This window comes from Arvicola amphibius, chromosome 13 (genome assembly GCF_903992535.2).
Source record: "Arvicola amphibius chromosome 13, mArvAmp1.2, whole genome shotgun sequence".
In the NCBI taxonomy this organism is placed as follows: domain Eukaryota; kingdom Metazoa; phylum Chordata; class Mammalia; order Rodentia; family Cricetidae; genus Arvicola; species Arvicola amphibius.
Window position 1 is genome coordinate 17832373 of NC_052059.1, and position 6000 is coordinate 17838372.

Consider the following 6000-nt stretch of genomic DNA (forward strand, 5'->3'; position numbering starts at 1 on the left):
AAGAACCATTCCAAGACAAAACAAAATACGATAATATATGCCATATATTCAGAAACAATGCGTTTTTAAAAATAAAATGAAATAATTTTGTCATTGGATTTAAAAAGTCTAACTGTTTATCAACATTTTTCTTATAAAGTTAAGGACTCCCAATCATTAATAGTCAAATTCTATTTTATCAAATATTACAACAGGTATATATTTTTTCTAAAGATAACCTCTCATCATCAAACACATTACCTTGTTGTTTAAAAGTAGATATATTTTAGTCAATATCTACATTTGTATTGATTTCCTGGTGAACTAGCTGGAATGATGAAGTAGCCATAGATGTAGATTGATCACAGTTGGTCTACAGTGCTTTCTGGGTGCAGAGCCTTTGAAGTTATTTTCTCATGTGACAGTTCATTCTCACAGCAACCCACAAGATGGGTATGAATATCATTCTCCTTAACACACAGGTATTAGGTAACTAACCCCTAAAGTTTCAGACCTGTGAAATAACAGACTCTTAGCCCAGACTGATCCTTCTTGAGGAGTCCAAGATTTTAAAGTAGCAACCATATTAAGTTATCCACTAAAAGACTCATAACTAAAATGCTGATTTTTCTAAATTGGTGTAAAAACAGAAAATGAAGGCAGTGTTTACTTGGCAACTAAGGGAACATATTAAAATCTTGACTTTACATTTGCAGAAGTTATTCAGCAACCTGTTTAGGAGTTCGTGATTTTAGGAGCATTGGCTATAGGAAAAGAGAAGGAGAAGGGGTGGAATTAAAATCTCTTAAGACCAACAGTTCAAACCAACAAAAGGTGTGACTGCCTTAAATTGAAACAGAAGAAAAGTGTCTTAGAGTCTGTTTCGAGCTCAGTTTCAGATGGCTTGCAATAAATCATTTATGTCAGATCTGATAGTCTGAAGAGTTCAACTGTTTTCAGTTCTCTCAAATCAATTGGAAACAAACTCTACAGGTAAGGGTTAATCAATAAATATTTCACCTGGCATCACAGCCAAGGATCTGGAAAATGGAGGCAGCTGGCATTATTTCTCTTTCTGGCCGTGAACTCTGCAAGGCAGAGACCATAAAGACGTTTCCTTTGCACTGCAAGTTCGGCAGCTCAATGAGGCTGCCAGGTATCCAGGGAGCTGCACTGTACCATGTTCTGGGGTTGCTTTTGGATACCAAAGGGAAAGCAGATGCATCTGGGAATCATTCTACAGAGTAAAAATGTCTTCATTCCAGTAATTATAAAGTCATCTAATTAAATATGTACTCTTCTAATTCTTTACTTCAGTTCACTTCTTAAAGGTGGTCATTATTTATTTATACTGCTCTATGGCTGCAAGATGCTAGGTTCTGATTTGTTCATAATTATAGTCTTTTAAGTGGTAGCATTATATAAATATTAAACATTTTGATTTGTTACTTCAAGATAATACCATAAAGCTTATTAGAAGCACAAACAACTGAGGAAACACACCTCAAAACCATTCTGCTTTTTGCTAGCTCTACAGAAAACATTTTGTTACTTCAAACTCACCAAACATGTGCTTGAGGTCCTCCTAGCATCCATACTAAAGAAATAGTGGCCTGTTTGCAAAAACATTTATTTTTGAATCTCTTAAGTACACATGGTAAGGTATAAACAATTTTGCTTCCCTTTGTTGCAAATGTTGGAATTCAGTGGTGTTAGAGAATTTCACTTTCATAGGCAGCTCCAAAAGTGATTTTAGAATAGCCGTTTGTAAAGTGTTAACTGTTAAAAAGTAACTCAACACTTGATTGGTTGTACTTTTCAGTAATAGCCTTTGTCTGTAGCAAGAGGAAGCTTTCTTGGTGAGGGGTGAGAACTACACTTATATCTGGCCTGCACCCAAGGCTTTCAAGGATCATTGTGTAACAGGGGTCAGAAAATTGTAAGTGTGAGAGCCCAAAGATCAGGGAACTTGCTATGGGATTGTGTCTTCTAGTAATATCAGAGAGTATGTCCATAAGTCTCACCGACCTGACTGTCTAAATACAACCTGAATAAGACAACAACAACAAACATTCGCAAAACAATCACACAGGAAAGACCATGAAACATCACCCCTACACAAAGAACTACTAGCAACTAAGGAATGCCAAGGGTGGGAGAAATAGTCATTCCTAGGAAAGAGTATACCAATTAGTTATCTAATACCAAATGCTCAGTGCTGGAATGTATTCATATAAGTAGCATTATGTAGACTGAGCAGGCTGTGTTTAGGAATAAATGTATATGCATTTTCATATATACATGTTACAGTAATTAATGAACAAAAAGTCATGAATTTGAAAGAGAGCAAAGAGGTATATGGGAGGTTTTGGAGGGAGGAAAGGGGAGGGGGAATGATGTAATTATAATCTAGAAAATAAGGAAATAATTTTTAAAATGCTACTGAACACTTAGGCCTTGGGGGTTGCCAACAAAGTGCATGCTCCTGGTTGTTGTCTGAGACTCTGTAATCATCAAAGGAGGTGCCCATGACAGCATCCAATCAGAAAAGTGAGAGTGTGAGAGCCCATGAGGACATCCAACCAGAAAAGTGAAGAAGTGTGTGAGCCCATGTGAATAGCCAATCAGAAAGGTATGAATATGGCTACTGAGTTGATACTATGTATAGTACTTTTAGCTCAAAAAACTTTTCTCCTTACTGATAATACCTAAGGGAGAAAGAGATAGATAGATAGATAGATAGATAGATAGATAGATAGATAGATAGATAGATAGATAGATGATAGATAGATAGATAGATAGATAGATAGATAGATAGATAGATAGATAGATAGAAAGTGAGAGGCAGAGACGGCTCTGGCTTTGGTAACATTGAAAGTGTCATCTGTCTAGATGAAAATGAAAATACTTTATGTTATTAATTTGTGACACCCCAACTTTGTATACATGATGTTTTGAATGTGTAGGTTATTGAATATCCATAAACAAGCAAGAGACAACTGTCTCATTTCAGTATAAAGTGATGTCTTGAATTCTGTTGGATTCCACAGTATGGTACAACAGGCAGGCTCAAAATACACATATTTCTGACAAGTACTATGTGCAGTTAGGATTACTAATGGTTCTATTTGGGCTCCCCAGATATTCCCCAGATGGAGGTTGTGGAGTGCTCATTCTTGGGTATCACTTTATCAGGTGAAAGTGGCCAGCCTCATCCAGAATCCTGCTCTCAAGAGCCCTGGAGTCTCTGCAGTACTCATTGTCAGTAAATGTCCCCACCTGAAAGCCCTTTTCTTCTCAATAAAAGTCCCGTGAATTACTGAAACCAGAGACTAAAGATGCACCAAAGGAGACACTTCCCTTTCATTGCTGGCTGTTCCCTTGGCTTCAAGTCACTTCAGGTTGGGTTAGTTAATCTCTCAATTCAATTCAATTCAATTGTCATTGAAGTTGTGTGTGCATTAATCAATCCTATTTGTTTAATTGGGGTTCTGGCTTGAAATCAGCTTTGCTCCAAAGGGTAAAGGCACAAAGGGGAAGGCGATAAACACTATAGTATTGAAAAGCGTTCTAGGTGTAATGTGAATCAAGGGCTTACATGAAACAGTTTCTCTTGCAAACAACTTAGGGCTATGCATTCATGTGCTTTTTATCATCAACAAAACTAAGGTGATTTTTCTAGTTTAAAACAGTCTCTCTCTCTCTCTCTTCCTCTCTTTCTCCCCTCCTGTGTGTGTGTATTTGTGTGTGGAGGCTTACATCATTTTGCTTAAATATATAATACACTTTGACCATACTCACTCTCTTTTTCTTCTTTCCACAGATAGTATCGCATCTGCTTTCATGTTATATATGCAAGTTCATGTAAATTATTTCATATATATATATGTATATATATGAAATACACACACACACATATATATATAAAATCTAGAATTCACATTTGAAAGAAAACATGAGATATTTGTCCTTTTGAGTCTGTCTTATTTGGCTGAATGTGATGGGTTCCTGTTCAATCCATTTTTCTGCATACAATCTCATTTCGCCCTCTTATTGCCAGTGGCCAAGTTATAGAATCAGCTGAGGTGTGTATCCACACATGAATGGATAGGAAAGTGAGGCCCATGTGCAAAATTTCTCCCTATTTTTCAACTCAGTTGTTTCATCAGGCAAAGAGGGCAGAAAGACTCTTCAACATCTTTTCTTTTTTGCACTACGACTGCATCCCTTTGCCTCTCAAACTATCTTTAAAATGTAGGTCAAGGTTTCCGCCGTGCATTGTGAGTCATGGCACACTTTTACTAAGCATGTCCTTGTGCGTCCTCAGAGCATTGTTTAGAAAATTACTCTTACTGCATATTTCCTCTCTTACAGCCCCTCTGGGAATACTGCCATGAGGAACTGGAAGGGTAATGGCCCATCTTCTTCCTAGAATTCTTATGGAATGATTTTAAAAGTATATTTAATGAGCAAAAAAAATGCCAATTTGTACACACCAAAATATTTTCTTAGTGGGAGCAAATCCCATGTTCCTTCTGATGTTACTTCTGACCATGCATCAGCTGTGACAGAGGTCTGCTGACCTGTCAGGAGAGCTGCTGAGTCATTTTCTCCCTCATGGTCCAGAGGACACTCCTGGGGCTTCTTCATTTTAGACTTTGAACAGCTCAGTGATTTGCTCTCACAGCGCAAGGTACTGCAGAAAGAACTTTCTCCCTTTATGTGCTAGAGTCTTTCCTAGGAATTGTTTTGTCTGAACTCCTGTCTCTCTCTCTCTCTCTCTCTCTCTCTCTCTCTCTCTCTCTCTCTCTCTCTCTCTCTCCCTCTCCCTCCCTCTCTCCCTCCCTCCCTCTCTCTCTCTCTCCCTCTCCCTCTCCCTCTCTCTCTTTCTCTCTCTCTCCTGAAGAGTGATTCTGGAAGAAATCGTATTTGGCCTATCACATATCATTGTATTATTTCCATAGACATTCCCATATTTACTTTTCATAATATGACTTGGGTGCCATTTTGTACCAGTTAATTGACTTTGGTGCCTGCCTGATCTTTCTAGTAACTGCGGAATTTCAGTAATATGGGTTCTTTTGGAGATCCACCTTTTTGTTTCATTCCTAGGCAAGCATTCCCAATGATACCCTACAACAACTACTGCATTCCCAATGATACAACTCTGACTGTCTAGAATAGCATTTGTTAAATGGTAGGTAATGGATTCACATCTTAGAGTGCACAACATACACTGATGAGCCATGGAAGAAAAAGGAGAGACTTACCACCCTCAGAAGGCAAAGAAAGTACTGGACTAATTTACACAGCAATGCCACCCCTAAAGAAGGGAAGCTTGAGGTTTTCATTGGGGGAGCTTACACATATGACTTACAGGTGACTGACTCTAAGGGTTCCCTGCCAGGGATGCTGAGCAAGGTGAGTTTTAAGCTTTAACTTAAGGAAGAAAGATGGCAGGCACGTTCTGGGGATGCTTAGCTCAGTGTCATAGAGTGGATGTTTATTTGGTAGGTTAGCATAGTGAACAGAAATGTCTCTGCACACGCTCAGGCTGTGACATAAAGTAATTGAGAATTCAAAGAAATGTTTCTTAGGAGAGCATTAGTGGGGTCCAAGGCTAGTTTATTTTTAGTAATCATCTTGTGCTTGGTGGTTTTTCCTCAAAACAAATAAGTGAAACCTAGAACTGCTAGTAGCCATGTGCGAACGCTGTTAGACAAGGGTCTTACAGCATGTGAAGCCTTAATACAGAGTCACTGAGAGAAACTACGGGGCAGGAAAGTCCCTGTCACCAACTTGGTTTCGTGAGCCATTTAGCTACGCCTTATTTATGTGCTTAAGTCACCTCTAACCACAGCAAGCTGATACAGGATTGATTCCCAATGAAACTGAAATCATGTTAGTACCTTTCTGAGATGTTAAAATGTACTCTGGATTTGCCCCTATTAAAACTGTTTCTATGAAACTACGCTTTCTCTTGTGCCATTTGTACAGTCGTCTACTAAACTAAAGAAAGCG